The sequence below is a fragment of the Anthonomus grandis genome, chromosome 19 (assembly GCF_022605725.1).
Source record: "Anthonomus grandis grandis chromosome 19, icAntGran1.3, whole genome shotgun sequence".
Taxonomy (NCBI): Eukaryota; Metazoa; Arthropoda; class Insecta; order Coleoptera; family Curculionidae; genus Anthonomus; species Anthonomus grandis.
Window position 1 is genome coordinate 1,569,052 of NC_065564.1, and position 17,076 is coordinate 1,586,127.

A 17,076-nucleotide genomic window follows, 5' to 3' on the forward strand; every position below is an offset into this window, starting at 1 on the left:
TTTTCTCTAAAATTTTCCAGTTTTTCAGAATTTTCATAGACACATTTTTTGTTCTAAATTAAAAATCCATTCCTCTGAGCTAATTTTCATAAAAATCGGTAAGAAAATGGGGAAATTATACTAAGTTTTCCACTTAGATTCTCTCATCATTATTTTCTCTTCTATTTTTCTCTGAAATTTTCCAGTTTTTCAGAATTTTTATAGACACATTTTTTGTTCTAAATTAAAAATCCTTTCCTCTTAGCTAATTTCCGTAAAAATCGGTAAGAAAATAGGGAAATTATACGAGTTTTTCCACTTGGATTCTCTCATTCGTGTGACACATTTTTCATTATTTTCTCTTTCTTTTTTCTCTGAAATTTTCCAGTTTTTCAGAATTTTCATAGACACATTTTTTGTTCTAAATTAAAAATCCATTCTTCTAAGCTAATTTCCGTAAAAATCGGTAAGAAAATAGGAAAGTTATACGAGTTTTTCCACTTGGATTCTCTCATTCGTGTGACACATTTTTCATTATTTTCTCTTTCTTTTTTCTCTGAAATTTTCCAGTTTTTCAGAATTTTCATAGAAACATTTTTTGTTCTAAATTAAAAATCCTTTCCTCTGAGCTAATTTCCATAAAAATCGGTAAGAAAATAGGGAAGTTACACGAGTTTTTCCACTTGGATTCTCTCATTCGTGTGACGCATTTTTCATTATTTTCTCTTCCATTTTTCTCTGAAATTTTCCAGTTTTTCAGAATTTTCATAGACACATTTTGTGTTCTAAATTAAAAATCCATTCCTCTGAGCTAATTTCCATAAAAATCGGTAAGAAAATAGGGAAGTTATTCTAAGTTTTCCACTTAGATTCTCTCATTCCTGTGACACATTTTTCATTATTTTCTCTGCCTTTTTTCTCTGAAATTTTCCAGTTTTTCAGAATTTTTATAGACACATTTTTTGTTTTAAATTAAAAATTCATTCCTCTGAGCTAATTTCTATAAAAATCGGTAAGAAAATAGGGAAGTTATACGAGTTTTTCCACGTGGATTCTCTCATTCGTGTGACACATTTTTCATTATTTTCTCTGCCTTTTTTCTTTGAAATTTTCGAGTTTTTCAGAATTTTCATTAACCCATTTTTTGTTCTAAATTAAAAATCCTTTCCCCTCAGCTAATTTCCATAAAAATCGGTAAGAAAATAGGGAAGTTATACGAGTTTTTCCACTTGGATTCTCTCATTTGTGTGACGCATTTTTCATTATTTTCTCTTCCTTTTTTCTCTGAAATTTTCCAGTTTTTCAGAATTTTCATAGATACATTTTTTGTCCTAAATTAAAAATCCTTTCCTCTGAGCTAATTTCCATAAAAATCGGTAAGAAAATAGGGAAGTTATACTAAGTTTTCCACTTAGATTCTCTCATCATTATTTTCTCTTCTATTTTTCTCTGAAATTTTCCAGTTTTTCAGAATTTTCATAGACACATTTTTTGTTCTAAATTAAAAATCCTTTCCTCTGAGCTAATTTCCATAAAAATCGGTAAGAAAATAGGGAAGTTATACTAAGTTTTCCACTTAGATTCTCTCATCATTATTTTATCTTCCATTTTTCTCTGAAATTTTCCAGTTTTTCAGGATTTTCATAGACACATTTTTTGTTCTAAATTAAAAATCCATTCCTCTAAGCTAATTTCCATAAAAATCGGTAAGAAAATAGGGAAGTTATACGAGTTTTTCCACTTGGATTCTCTCATTCGTGTGACACATTTTTCATTATGTTCTCTGCCATTTTTCTCTGAAATTTTCCAGTTTTTCAGAATTTTCATAGATACATTTTTTGTTGTAAATTAAAAATCCATTCCTCTGAGCTAATTTCCATAAAAATCGGTAAGAAAATAGGGAAGTTATACGAGTTTTTCCACTTGGATTCTCTCATTCGTGTGACACATTTTTCATTATGTTCTCTGCCATTTTTCTCTGAAATTTTCCAGTTTTTCAGAATTTTCATAGATACATTTTTTGTTTTAAATTAAAAATTCATTCCTCTGAGCTAATTTCTATAAAAATCGGTAAGAAAATAGGGAAGTTATACGAGTTTTTCCACGTGGATTCTCTCATTCGTGTGACACATTTTTCATTATTTTCTCTGCCTTTTTTCTTTGAAATTTTCGAGTTTTTCAGAATTTTCATTAACCCATTTTTTGTTCTAAATTAAAAATCCTTTCCTCTCAGCTAATTTCCATAAAAATCGGTAAGAAAATAGGGAAGTTATACGAGTTTTTCCACTTGGATTCTCTCATTTGTGTGACGCATTTTTCATTATTTTCTCTTCCTTTTTTCTCTGAAATTTTCCAGTTTTTCAGAATTTTCATAGATACATTTTTTGTCCTAAATTAAAAATCCATTCCTCTGAGCTAATTTCTATAAAAATCGGTAAGAAAATAGGGAAGTTATACTAAGTTTTCCACTTAGATTCTCTCATCATTATTTTCTCTTCTATTTTTCTCTGAAATTTTCCAGTTTTTCAGAATTTTCATAGACACATTTTTTGTTCTAAATTAAAAATCCTTTCCTCTGAGCTAATTTCCATAAAAATCGGTAAGAAAATAGGGAAGTTATACTAAGTTTTCCACTTAGATTCTCTCATCATTATTTTATCTTCCATTTTTCTCTGAAATTTTCCAGTTTTTCAGGATTTTCATAGACACATTTTTTGTTCTAAATTAAAAATCCATTCCTCTAAGCTAATTTCCATAAAAATCGGTAAGAAAATAGGGAAGTTATACGAGTTTTTCCACTTGGATTCTCTCATTCGTGTGACACATTTTTCATTATGTTCTCTGCCATTTTTCTCTGAAATTTTCCAGTTTTTCAGAATTTTCATAGATACATTTTTTGTTGTAAATTAAAAATCCATTCCTCTGAGCTAATTTCCATAAAAATCGGTAAGAAAATAGGGAAGTTATACGAGTTTTTCCACTTGGATTCTCTCATTCGTGTGACACATTTTTCATTATGTTCTCTGCCATTTTTCTCTGAAATTTTCCAGTTTTTCAGAATTTTCATAGATACATTTTTTGTTTTAAATTAAAAATTCATTCCTCTGAGCTAATTTCTATAAAAATCGGTAAGAAAATAGGGAAGTTATACGAGTTTTTCCACGTGGATTCTCTCATTCGTGTGACACATTTTTCATTATTTTCTCTGCCTTTTTTCTTTGAAATTTTCGAGTTTTTCAGAATTTTCATTAACCCATTTTTTGTTCTAAATTAAAAATCCTTTCCTCTCAGCTAATTTCCATAAAAATCGGTAAGAAAATAGGGAAGTTATACGAGTTTTTCCACTTGGATTCTCTCATTTGTGTGACGCATTTTTCATTATTTTCTCTTCCTTTTTTCTCTGAAATTTTCCAGTTTTTCAGAATTTTCATAGATACATTTTTTGTCCTAAATTAAAAATCCATTCCTCTGAGCTAATTTCTATAAAAATCGGTAAGAAAATAGGGAAGTTATACTAAGTTTTCCACTTAGATTCTCTCATCATTATTTTCTCTTCTATTTTTCTCTGAAATTTTCCAGTTTTTCAGAATTTTCATAGACACATTTTTTGTTCTAAATTAAAAATCCTTTCCTCTGAGCTAATTTCCATAAAAATCGGTAAGAAAATAGGGAAGTTATACTAAGTTTTCCACTTAGATTCTCTCATCATTATTTTATCTTCCATTTTTCTCTGAAATTTTCCAGTTTTTCAGGATTTTCATAGACACATTTTTTGTTCTAAATTAAAAATCCATTCCTCTAAGCTAATTTCCATAAAAATCGGTAAGAAAATAGGGAAGTTATACGAGTTTTTCCACTTGGATTCTCTCATTCGTGTGACACATTTTTCATTATGTTCTCTGCCATTTTTCTCTGAAATTTTCCAGTTTTTCAGAATTTTCATAGATACATTTTTTGTTGTAAATTAAAAATCCATTCCTCTGAGCTAATTTCCATAAAAATCGGTAAGAAAATAGGGAAGTTATACGAGTTTTTCCACTTGGATTCTCTCATTCGTGTGACACATTTTTCATTATGTTCTCTGCCATTTTTCTCTGAAATTTTCCAGTTTTTCAGAATTTTCATAGACACATTTTTTGTTGTAAATTAAAAATCCCTTCCTCTGAGCTAATTTCCATAAAAATCGGTAAGAAAATAGGGAAGTTATACGAGTTTTTCCACTTGGATTCTCTCATTCGTGTGACACATTTTTCATTATGTTCTCTGCCATTTTTCTCTGAAATTTTCCAGTTTTTCAGAATTTTCATAGACACATTTTTTGTTGTAAATTAAAAATCCATTCCTCTGAGCTAATTTCCATAAAAATCGGTAAGAAAATAGGGAAGTTATACGAGTTTTTCCACGTGGATTCTCTCATTCGTGTGACACATTTTTCATTATTTTCTCTTCCTTTTTTCTCTAAAATTTTCCAGTTTTTCAGAATTTTCATAGACACATTTTTTGTTCTAAATTAAAAATCCATTCCTCTGAGCTAATTTTTATAAAAATCGGTAAGAAAATGGGGAAGTTATACTAAGTTTTCCACTTGGATTCTCTCATTCGTGTGACACATTTTTCATTATTTTCTCTTCTTTTTTTCTCTGAAATTTTCCAGTTTTTCAGAATTTTCATAGACACATTTTTTGTTCTAAATTAAAAATCCTTTCCTCTGAGCTAATTTCCATAAAAATCGGTAAAAAAATAGGAAAGTTATACGAGTTTTTCCACTTGGATTCTCTCATTCGTGTGACGCATTTTTCATTAATTTCTCTGCCTTTTTTCTCTGAAATTTTCCAGTTTTTCAGAATTTTCATAGACACATTTTTTGTTCTAAATTAAAAATCCATTCCTCTGAGCTAATTTCCATAAAAATCGGTAAAAAAATAGGGAAATTATACTAAGTTTTCCACTTAGATTCTCTCATCATTATTTTCTCTTCTATTTTTCTCTGAAATTTTCCAGTTTTTCAGAATTTTTATAGACACATTTTTTGTTCTAAATTAAAAATCCTTTCCTCTTAGCTAATTTCCGTAAAAATCGGTAAGAAAATAGGGAAATTATACGAGTTTTTCCACTTGGATTCTCTCATTCGTGTGACACATTTTTCATTATTTTCTCTTTCTTTTTTCTCTGAAATTTTCCAGTTTTTCAGAATTTTCATAGAAACATTTTTTGTTCTAAATTAAAAATCCATTCCTCTGAGCTAATTTCCATAAAAATCGGTAAGAAAATAGGGAAGTTATACGAGTTTTTCCACTTGGATTCTCTCATTCGTGTGACACATTTTCTCTTCTATTTTTCTCTGAAATTTTCCAGTTTTTCAGATTGTTCATCCCGACCTACCAGGAGCTCTGGATCAGAGGGACGACTTCGCCACTTGTTTTCCCGTTTGAACTCATTAATGCCTGCGTGCTTTTCCTCTTTTGTTCCAGGGGCTTCCCGATTTCTACGACTCCCTACCTGGACCGCCTTGGATTACTTTAAAAAAAGTAAGCGATTTAAAGCTGCTCCTTTTCCATATAAGTTAAATGAACCATAAACGCTTTTTTCCAGAAAATAATTGACGTCACAGTGGGGGACTCATATAACAAATAAAAACAAATAAATCATCAACTGCTCAAGAATATGAGGTAAGTCCCCTTCTGTCCCCCCCCCTAACATGTCACTATATCTTTTGTTTTTTTTTATCAGGATTTCAGAGCTAATCCTGAAGGGCCATGAAAACAAGTGAAGACCGAAGAGGACTGGATCGAAGAATCACCTTCATCCCCCTCCCTTGTGGGAATTATTACTGAAGTAGTTCTCTTTTCAGATGGTTCCCGGTGTCTACGTGTGCCCTACCTGGATTGAATTCCCTTTACGACCTAAAGGTAAGTCAATTAAAACTGGATACTTTCTGGAAGGATTGATTGGACTCTGGATTATTTTTTTTTTAGCCATCAACTGACCTGTCACAATCCCAATGGAAGACCCAGGGTAATGTTTAAAAGACGGCTCTGGACTCCTGGAATTAGGACCCGATTAGCACGAAAATCATTATTTGGAAATAAGAGAGAAACCATGAAGGAATTACACTTTAATAAATTAATAATGTATTTAATGTAAATTGTTATTGTTGTATTTTTTATTGAAAATTACAAATTTTTCGTGTTTATTAAATATAATTCGAATTCCATGGAGATCGGTTGGTAATGAAGGAAATTTTGGCCAAATGGCACTTTGCCCCGGAATATTTTTTTTCTCGTTAGATTTATCGATTTTTTTTGTAGATACATTTTTTGTTCCAAATTAAATTCCCTTTCCATAGATACAATTTCCCCGAGGATCGGTGGAAAAGTAGGGAAGTTATGCCAGATCTTCTGATTGACATCTTCACTGGAAGTGGGGACTATCGAGAACTGAAGACGTCGGTACTCAGAGAAGGTGCGAGCAGTCGTAATCGCTCCCTAACCCGGGGCTTGCTGTCTCATGATCTTCTTGATACAAGGACGACTTCTGTTCCTTTACATCCATTTCCATGGATGTCGATGGGGGGAAATGGGGAAACATCTCGGATTTTCCACTTGGATTCTCTCTCTCTCACACATTTTTCAATATTTCTCTTTTTCTCTTAGTTTTTCAAAATTTTTCATAGACACATTTTTTGTTCCAAATTTAATTCTCTTTCCATAGACACAATTTCCCCGAGGATCGGTGGAAAAGTAGGGAAGTTATGCCAGATCTTCCACTAGGCATCTTCACTGGAGGTGGGGACTATCGAGAACTGAAGACGTCGGTACTCAGAGAAGGTGCGAGCAGTCGTAATCGCTCCCTAACCCGGGGCTTGCTGTCTCATGATCTTCCTGGTACAAGAACGACTTCTGTTCCTTTATATCCATTTCCATGGATGTCGATGGGGGAAATGGGGAAACATCCCGGATTTTCCACTTGGATTCTCTCCCTCTCTCACATTTTTTAATATTTCTCTTTTCCTCTTAATTTTTCAAAATTTTTCATAGATACATTTTTTGTTCCAAATTAAATTCTCTTTCCATAGACACATTTTTCCCCGAGGATCGGTAGAAAAGTAGGGAAGTTATGCCAAATCTTCCACTTGGCATCTTCACTGGAGGTGGGGACTATCGAGAACTAAAGACGTCGGTACTCAAGGAAGATGCGAGCAGTCGTAATCGCTCCCTAACCCGGGGCTTGCTGTCTCATGATCTTCTTGATACAAGAACGACTTCTGTTCCTTTACAACCATTTCCATGGATGTCGGTGGGGGAAATGGGGAAACATCTCGGATTTTCCACTTGGATTCTCTCCCTCTCTCACATTTTGCAATATTTCTCTTTTTCTATTAATTTTTCAAAATTTTTTCATAGATACATTTTTTGTTCCAAATTAAATTCTCTTTCCATAAGTACAATTTCCCCGAGGATCGGTGGAAAAGTAGGGAAGTTATGCCAAATCTTCTAATTGACATCTTCACTGGAGGTGGGGACTATCGAGAACTGAAGACGTCGGTACTCAGAGAAGGTGCGAGCAGTCGTAATCGCTCCCTAACCCGGGGCTTGCTGTCTCATGATCTTCCTGGTACAAGGACGACACACATCTCGTGAGAGTATATCCATTTTCATGGATGTCGGTGGGGGAAATGGGGAAATATCCCGGATTTTCCACTTGGATTCTCTCTCTCATATTTCTCTCTTTTACCCTCAATTTTTCATAGATACGGTTTTTGTTAGGAGCCCTTCTTCACAACCCAATTTCCATGGAAATCGATGAAAAATTACACTTTGGTATCTCACAAAAATTATTTCCTTCTTTCTCTCTTAACATGGAAAAAGTGCAAGAGAACAAGGTGATCCCGCGACTCCTCCTTCCATTGTTTTCTTTGGTACAATTTAATAATGTTCACTTTTAGGTTGGTATGTGGCAGTAGACTCCTTCACACCCCCCTCCCCCTGGCACAGATCAAATCCAGCTCCAAGGACCATATCCACGAGCGAGTGAGAGGAAAAACAATCGCCTTCATCACTTGTTTTTTTCGAACGTAATAATTCTTTTGTTTTTTCTCTCTCTTTCTAGATTGATCCAGATGTCTACGTACCCTGGACAGGACTTTTCACTAAACACTTTTTCCAGGGAATAATTGACGTTCTAATCCCACTTCCACTCTCCATATATGGTAATAAAAACAAAATCTGTCCGACCTTGACCCGCTTAAAGTCACCATGAATAATTTTGTTCCAGAAAACAAGTGAAGACTTTCAAAGGGATCCAGACTGTAAACGTTCTAGATGAGAAGGAACCTCTCCTTCACTTTTATATCGAAGTAGATCTGTGGCAATTGGACTTGATTTGCTCTAAGGTGGGTCAATTGAAAGCGACTTTTGTGTCTGTGTGTGCCTCCATCTCTTTTCCTTTTTATATATTTAATTATGCAACCTTTTCCCAGGAAGTTGACCTATACAGTAGGATACCCTGTTGTCTTTTTCCAGGTATCTGGAATTATGCATCAACAGATAAAGGATAAATGGATCTTCAACCATTATCACTCATTATCACTAGTGGAAGTGAGTAAAGTGAACCCTGGATCTTGTAACATAAATATAAAAATTCATTTTTTTTTTGCGAGAATGTGACATACCGAAGAAGTCCTCAAGTGCTTGATTTCATTCTTCCAGGATGTTGTTTCTTAAGGTCATGGTAAAGAATGAGGCTCTATCGACCTTAGACTATCACTTAGAGGGTGCCAGTGTCCATAAGAAGAACGTCCATTAAGGACTTGACTGACGTGGTACTAATCCAGAGATGACCTTAAGGACTATAAAGAAGGGACGTGATCCGACTTGTTTTTGGAACTTAATACTGAAGTACTTCTCTTTTCAGATGGATTGGCTTACCCTACTAGAAGATTTCACCCTAATTTGATAAGGCATAAGTCATTCAAAACTCGTCAATTTTGATAGGTAAATGAAATGTTTAATGTTAAAAGAGTCTTCATTAATTTTTTTTCTCTCTCTCTCTGTTCCAGATATCTTTGTACCGAAGAAAATGATAAATAAAGAAGAAAGAAGAAAGAAGAAAGAAGTAAGAAGAGAGAAGAAAGAGAGAGAAGAGAGAAGACAGAAGAGAGAAGAGAGAAGAAAGAAGAAAGAAGAAAGAAGAAAGAAGAGAGAAGAATGTAAAATGAATTGTAATAAATGAAATGTACAAAATATGAATAATGAAAAAAATTTAAAACAAAAACCTTCCAATTCCAAAACCAGAAACAATTGACGTCACAATCCTATGGTAGTAGCCTATGGTGGTAGAAACAAAAGAACCTTATCTGGTTACGCAATTATTGAGAGGTTATTTAAGTCCATCCACCCAATGTTGAACTACTCAACACACAATACCATGATGATCATGAAGGTTCCAGGAAGGAATACCATTCAAGCAAACAACTGAAGGCTAAACAGGGTGTCTGGATAAGAAGAACCGTCTGCAGGAGCTGCTAAGGTGACTTTTCTGTCTGTTTTTTTTTACGAATAAATCATAATCACAACCCATCTCTTTTCTTTTCTATATAATTGATTACCCAACCTTTTTACATGAAATTGACCATATGACCCAAGTGAACCACAGAGTAATATATATATCTCGGCTTCTATGGGAGCTATCGGGAAAATTCCAACGGTTTTGTCTTAGTTTCGTCGTTCTGAATCCAACGAGACCATCCGCAAGGTCGTAGCTAGTCTAGTAGCTGAGATATGGCATTTTTGATGCCCATTTTTGGCCTCAAAAACGGACGTCGAAAACGACTTTTTCACGATTTTCAAAGTGCTCTCATTCCCTTAGTTTTGCTCGGATCCTGGTATAACCCGGTGTTTTCGTGATCTAGGTGACCCAAATAACACGCTGGTGTCCTTAGTTTGATTTCGAAAAAAATCAATTTTTGGTGAAAAATTCGATACGGGGGGGTATACCCTAAAAATGAAAAATTCCAAACTTTGAAGGTCGATATCTCAGCTTCTATGGGAGCTATCCGGAAAATTCCAACGGTTTTGTCTTAGTTTCGTCGTTCTAAATCCAACGAGACCATCCGCAAGGTCGTAGCTAGTCTAGTAGCTGAGATATGGCATTTTTGATGCCCATTTTTGGCCTCAAAAACGGACGTCGAAAACGACTTTTTCGGGATTTTCAAATTGCTCTGATTCCCTTAGTTCTGCTCGGATCCCGGTATAACCCGGTGTTTTCGTAATCTAGGTGACCCAAATAACACGCTGGTATACTTAGTTTGATTTCGAAAAAAATCAATTTTTGGTGAAAAATTCGATACGGGGGGGTATACCCTAAAAATGAAAAATTCCAAACTTTGAAGGTCGATATCTCGGCTTCTATGGGAGCTATCGGGAAAATTCCAACGGTTTTGTCTTAGTTTCGTCGTTCTGAATCCAACGAGACCATCCGCAAGGTCGTAGCTCTTCTAATAGCTGAGATATGGCATTTTCGATGCCCATTTTTGGCCTCAAAAACGGACGTCGAAAACGACTTTTTCGGGATTTTCAAAGTGCTCTCATTCCCTTAGTTCTGCTCGGATCCCGGTATAACCCGGTGTTTTCATAATCTAGGTGACCCAAATAACACGCTGGTATACTTAGTTTGATTTCGAAAAAAATCAATTTTTGGTGAAAAATTCGATACGGGGGGGTATACCCTAAAAATGAAAAATTCCAAACTTTGAAGGTCGATATCTCAGCTTCTATGGGAGCTATCCGGAAAATTCCAACGGTTTTGTCTTAGTTTCGTCGTTCTAAATCCAACGAGACCATCCGCAAGGTCGTAGCTAGTCTAGTAGCTGAGATATGGCATTTTTGATGCCCATTTTTGGCCTCAAAAACGGACGTCGAAAACGACTTTTTCACGATTTTCAAAGTGCTCTCATTCCCTTAGTTCTGCTCGGATCCCGGTATAACCCGGTGTTTTCGTAATCTAGGTGACCCAAATAACACGCTGGTATCCTTAGTTTGATTTCGAAAAAAATCAATTTTTGGTGAAAAATTCGATACGGGGGGGTATACCCTAAAAATGAAAAATTCCAAACTTTGAAGGTCGATATCTCAGCTTCTATGGGAGCTATCGGGAAAATTCCAACGGTTTTGTCTTAGTTTCGTCGTTCTGAATCCAACGAGACCATCCGCAAGGTCGTAGCTAGTCTAGTAGCTGAGATATGGCATTTTTGATGCCCATTTTTGGCCTCAAAAACGGACGTCGAAAACGACTTTTTCGGGATTTTCAAAGTGCTCTGATTCCCTTAGTTCTGCTCGGATCCCGGTATAACCCGGTGTTTTCGTAATCTAGGTGACCCAAATAACACGCTGGTATACTTAGTTTGATTTCGAAAAAAATCAATTTTGGTGAAAAATTCGATACGGGGGGGTATACCCTAAAAATGAAAAATTCCAAACTTTGAAGGTCGATATCTCGGCTTCTATGGGAGCTATCGGGAAAATTCCAACGGTTTTGTCTTAGTTTCGTCGTTCTGAATCCAACGAGACCATCCGCAAGGTCGTAGCTCTTCTAATAGCTGAGATATGGCATTTTCGATGCCCATTTTTGGCCTCAAAAACGGACGTCGAAAACGACTTTTTCGGGATTTTCAAAGTGCTCTCATTCCCTTAGTTCTGCTCGGATCCCGGTATAACCCGGTGTTTTCATAATCTAGGTGACCCAAATAACACGCTGGTATACTTAGTTTGATTTCGAAAAAAATCAATTTTTGGTGAAAAATTCGATACGGGGGGGGTATACCCTAAAAATGAAAAATTCCAAACTTTGAAGGTCGATATCTCAGCTTCTATGGGAGCTATCCGGAAAATTCCAACGGTTTTGTCTTAGTTTCGTCGTTCTAAATCCAACGAGACCATCCGCAAGGTCGTAGCTAGTCTAGTAGCTGAGATATGGCATTTTTGATGCCCATTTTTGGCCTCAAAAACGGACGTCGAAAACGACTTTTTCACGATTTTCAAAGTGCTCTCATTCCCTTAGTTCTGCTCGGATCCCGGTATAACCCGGTGTTTTCGTAATCTAGGTGACCCAAATAACACGCTGGTATCCTTAGTTTGATTTCGAAAAAAATCAATTTTTGGTGAAAAATTCGATACGGGGGGGTATACCCTAAAAATGAAAAATTCCAAACTTTGAAGGTCGATATCTCAGCTTCTATGGGAGCTATCGGGAAAATTCCAACGGTTTTGTCTTAGTTTCGTCGTTCTGAATCCAACGAGACCATCCGCAAGGTCGTAGCTAGTCTAGTAGCTGAGATATGGCATTTTTGATGCCCATTTTTGGCCTCAAAAACGGACGTCGAAAACGACTTTTTCGGGATTTTCAAAGTGCTCTGATTCCCTTAGTTCTGCTCGGATCCCGGTATAACCCGGTGTTTTCGTAATCTAGGTGACCCAAATAACACGCTGGTATACTTAGTTTGATTTCGAAAAAAATCAATTTTTGGTGAAAAATTCGATACGGGGGGGTATACCCTAAAAATGAAAAATTCCAAACTTTGAAGGTCGATATCTCGGCTTCTATGGGAGCTATCGGGAAAATTCCAACGGTTTTGTCTTAGTTTCGTCGTTCTAAATCCAACGAGACCATCCGCAAGATCGTAGCTCTTCTAATAGCTGAGATATGGCATTTTTGATGCCCATTTTTGGCCTCAAAAACGGACGTCGAAAACGACTTTTTCACGATTTTCAAAGTGCTCTCATTCCCTTAGTTCTGCTCGGATCCTGGTATAACCCGGTGTTTTCGTAATCTAGGTGACCCAAATAACACGCTGGTATCCTTAGTTTGATTTCGAAAAAAATCAATTTTTGGTGAAAAATTCGATACGGGGGGGTATACCCTAAAAATGAAAAATTCCAAACTTTGAAGGTCGATATCTCAGCTTCTATGGGAGCTATCGGGAAAATTCCAACGGTTTTGTCTTAGTTTCGTCGTTCTGAATCCAACGAGACCATCCGCAAGGTCGTAGCTAGTCTAGTAGCTGAGATATGGCATTTTTGATGCCCATTTTTGGCCTCAAAAACGGACGTCGAAAACGACTTTTTCGGGATTTTCAAAGTGCTCTCATTCCCTTAGTTCTGCTCGGATCCTGGTATAACCCGGTGTTTTCGTAATCTAGGTGACCCAAATAACACGCTGGTATCCTTAGTTTGATTTCGAAAAAAATCAATTTTTGGTGAAAAATTCGATACGGGGGGGTATACCCTAAAAATGAAAAATTCCAAACTTTGAAGGTCGATATCTCAGCTTCTATGGGAGCTATCGGGAAAATTCCAACGGTTTTGTCTTAGTTTCGTCGTTCTGAATCCAACGAGACCATCCGCAAGGTCGTAGCTAGTCTAGTAGCTGAGATATGGCATTTTTGATGCCCATTTTTGGCCTCAAAAACGGACGTCGAAAACGACTTTTTCACGATTTTCAAAGTGCTCTCATTCCCTTAGTTCTGCTCGGATCCTGGTATAACCCGTTGTTTTCGTAATCTAGGTGACCCAAATAACACGCTGGTATCCTTAGTTTGATTTCGAAAAAAATCAATTTTTGGTGAAAAATTCGATACGGGGGGGTATACCCTAAAAATGAAAAATTCCAAACTTTGAAGGTCGATATCTCAGCTTCTATGGGAGCTATCGGGAAAATTCCAACGGTTTTGTCTTAGTTTCGTCGTTCTGAATCCAACGAGACCATCCGCAAGGTCGTAGCTAGTCTAGTAGCTGAGATATGGCATTTTTGATGCCCATTTTTGGCCTCAAAAACGGACGTCGAAAACGACTTTTTCACGATTTTCAAAGTGCTCTCATTCCCTTAGTTCTGCTCGGATCCTGGTATAACCCGGTGTTTTCGTAATCTAGGTGACACAAATAACACGCTGGTATCCTTAGTTTGATTTCGAAAAAAATCAATTTTTGGTGAAAAATTCGATACGGGGGGGTATACCCTAAAAATGAAAAATTCCAAACTTTGAAGGTCGATATCTCAGCTTCTATGGGAGCTATCGGGAAAATTCCAACGGTTTTGTCTTAGTTTCGTCGTTCTGAATCCAACGAGACCATCCGCAAGGTCGTAGCTAGTCTAGTAGCTGAGATATGGCATTTTTGATGCCCATTTTTGGCCTCAAAAACGGACGTCGAAAACGACTTTTTCGGGATTTTCAAAGTGCTCTCATTCCCTTAGTTCTGCTCGGATCCTGGTATAACCCGGTGTTTTCGTAATCTAGGTGACCCAAATAACACGCTGGTATCCTTAGTTTGATTTCGAAAAAAATCAATTTTTGGTGAAAAATTCGATACGGGGGGGTATACCCTAAAAATGAAAAATTCCAAACTTTGAAGGTCGATATCTCAGCTTCTATGGGAGCTATCGGGAAAATTCCAACGGTTTTGTCTTAGTTTCGTCGTTCTGAATCCAACGAGACCATCCGCAAGGTCGTAGCTAGTCTAGTAGCTGAGATATGGCATTTTTGATGCCCATTTTTGGCCTCAAAAACGGACGTCGAAAACGACTTTTTCACGATTTTCAAAGTGCTCTCATTCCCTTAGTTTTGCTCGGATCCTGGTATAACCCGGTGTTTTCGTGATCTAGGTGACCCAAATAACACGCTGGTGTCCTTAGTTTGATTTCGAAAAAAATCAATTTTTGGTGAAAAATTCGATACGGGGGGGTATACCCTAAAAATGAAAAATTCCAAACTTTGAAGGTCGATATCTCAGCTTCTATGGGAGCTATCCGGAAAATTCCAACGGTTTTGTCTTAGTTTCGTCGTTCTAAATCCAACGAGACCATCCGCAAGGTCGTAGCTAGTCTAGTAGCTGAGATATGGCATTTTTGATGCCCATTTTTGGCCTCAAAAACGGACGTCGAAAACGACTTTTTCGGGATTTTCAAATTGCTCTGATTCCCTTAGTTCTGCTCGGATCCCGGTATAACCCGGTGTTTTCGTAATCTAGGTGACCCAAATAACACGCTGGTATACTTAGTTTGATTTCGAAAAAAATCAATTTTTGGTGAAAAATTCGATACGGGGGGGTATACCCTAAAAATGAAAAATTCCAAACTTTGAAGGTCGATATCTCGGCTTCTATGGGAGCTATCGGGAAAATTCCAACGGTTTTGTCTTAGTTTCGTCGTTCTGAATCCAACGAGACCATCCGCAAGGTCGTAGCTCTTCTAATAGCTGAGATATGGCATTTTCGATGCCCATTTTTGGCCTCAAAAACGGACGTCGAAAACGACTTTTTCGGGATTTTCAAAGTGCTCTCATTCCCTTAGTTCTGCTCGGATCCCGGTATAACCCGGTGTTTTCATAATCTAGGTGACCCAAATAACACGCTGGTATACTTAGTTTGATTTCGAAAAAAATCAATTTTTGGTGAAAAATTCGATACGGGGGGGGTATACCCTAAAAATGAAAAATTCCAAACTTTGAAGGTCGATATCTCAGCTTCTATGGGAGCTATCCGGAAAATTCCAACGGTTTTGTCTTAGTTTCGTCGTTCTAAATCCAACGAGACCATCCGCAAGGTCGTAGCTAGTCTAGTAGCTGAGATATGGCATTTTTGATGCCCATTTTTGGCCTCAAAAACGGACGTCGAAAACGACTTTTTCACGATTTTCAAAGTGCTCTCATTCCCTTAGTTTTGCTCGGATCCTGGTATAACCCGGTGTTTTCGTGATCTAGGTGACCCAAATAACACGCTGGTGTCCTTAGTTTGATTTCGAAAAAAATCAATTTTTGGTGAAAAATTCGATACGGGGGGGTATACCCTAAAAATGAAAAATTCCAAACTTTGAAGGTCGATATCTCAGCTTCTATGGGAGCTATCCGGAAAATTCCAACGGTTTTGTCTTAGTTTCGTCGTTCTAAATCCAACGAGACCATCCGCAAGGTCGTAGCTAGTCTAGTAGCTGAGATATGGCATTTTTGATGCCCATTTTTGGCCTCAAAAACGGACGTCGAAAACGACTTTTTCGGGATTTTCAAATTGCTCTGATTCCCTTAGTTCTGCTCGGATCCCGGTATAACCCGGTGTTTTCGTAATCTAGGTGACCCAAATAACACGCTGGTATACTTAGTTTGATTTCGAAAAAAATCAATTTTTGGTGAAAAATTCGATACGGGGGGGTATACCCTAAAAATGAAAAATTCCAAACTTTGAAGGTCGATATCTCGGCTTCTATGGGAGCTATCGGGAAAATTCCAACGGTTTTGTCTTAGTTTCGTCGTTCTGAATCCAACGAGACCATCCGCAAGGTCGTAGCTCTTCTAATAGCTGAGATATGGCATTTTCGATGCCCATTTTTGGCCTCAAAAACGGACGTCGAAAACGACTTTTTCGGGATTTTCAAAGTGCTCTCATTCCCTTAGTTCTGCTCGGATCCCGGTATAACCCGGTGTTTTCATAATCTAGGTGACCCAAATAACACGCTGGTATACTTAGTTTGATTTCGAAAAAAATCAATTTTTGGTGAAAAATTCGATACGGGGGGGTATACCCTAAAAATGAAAAATTCCAAACTTTGAAGGTCGATATCTCAGCTTCTATGGGAGCTATCGGGAAAATTCCAACGGTTTTGTCTTAGTTTCGTCGTTCTGAATCCAACGAGACCATCCGCAAGGTCGTAGCTAGTCTAGTAGCTGAGATATGGCATTTTTGATGCCCATTTTTGGCCTCAAAAACGGACGTCGAAACGACTTTTTCGGGATTTTCAAAGTGCTCTGATTCCCTTAGTTCTGCTCGGATCCCGGTATAACCCGGTGTTTTCGTAATCTAGGTGACCCAAATAACACGCTGGTATACTTAGTTTGATTTCGAAAAAAATCAATTTTTGGTGAAAAATTCGATACGGGGGGGTATACCCTAAAAATGAAAAATTCCAAACTTTGAAGGTCGATATCTCGGCTTCTATGGGAGCTATCGGGAAAATTCCAACGGTTTTGTCTTAGTTTCGTCGTTCTAAATCCAACGAGACCATCCGCAAGATCGTAGCTCTTCTAATAGCTGAGATAACTCTCACGAGATGTGT

The 17,076-nt window shown here is 36.9% G+C and overlaps 2 long non-coding RNA genes across 2 annotated transcripts in view; both read left to right on the forward strand.

Annotated features, from left to right (window-relative positions):
* Positions 1 to 5,229: 5,229 nt before the first annotated feature.
* Positions 5,230 to 5,759, forward strand: LOC126747468 (uncharacterized). The gene is made up of 3 exons (XR_007664215.1): positions 5,230 to 5,507; positions 5,572 to 5,648; positions 5,710 to 5,759. It is a non-coding gene; the product is annotated as an uncharacterized LOC126747468 (long non-coding RNA).
* Positions 5,760 to 8,653: 2,894 nt separating this feature from the next.
* Positions 8,654 to 17,076, forward strand: part of LOC126747483 (uncharacterized) — a 22,037-nt gene continuing 13,614 nt past the window's right edge. Inside the window, exons 1-2 of the long non-coding RNA XR_007664222.1 lie at positions 8,654 to 8,972; positions 9,038 to 9,507. This is a non-coding gene — a long non-coding RNA (uncharacterized LOC126747483). The remainder of the gene's footprint in view (positions 8,973 to 9,037; positions 9,508 to 17,076) is intronic.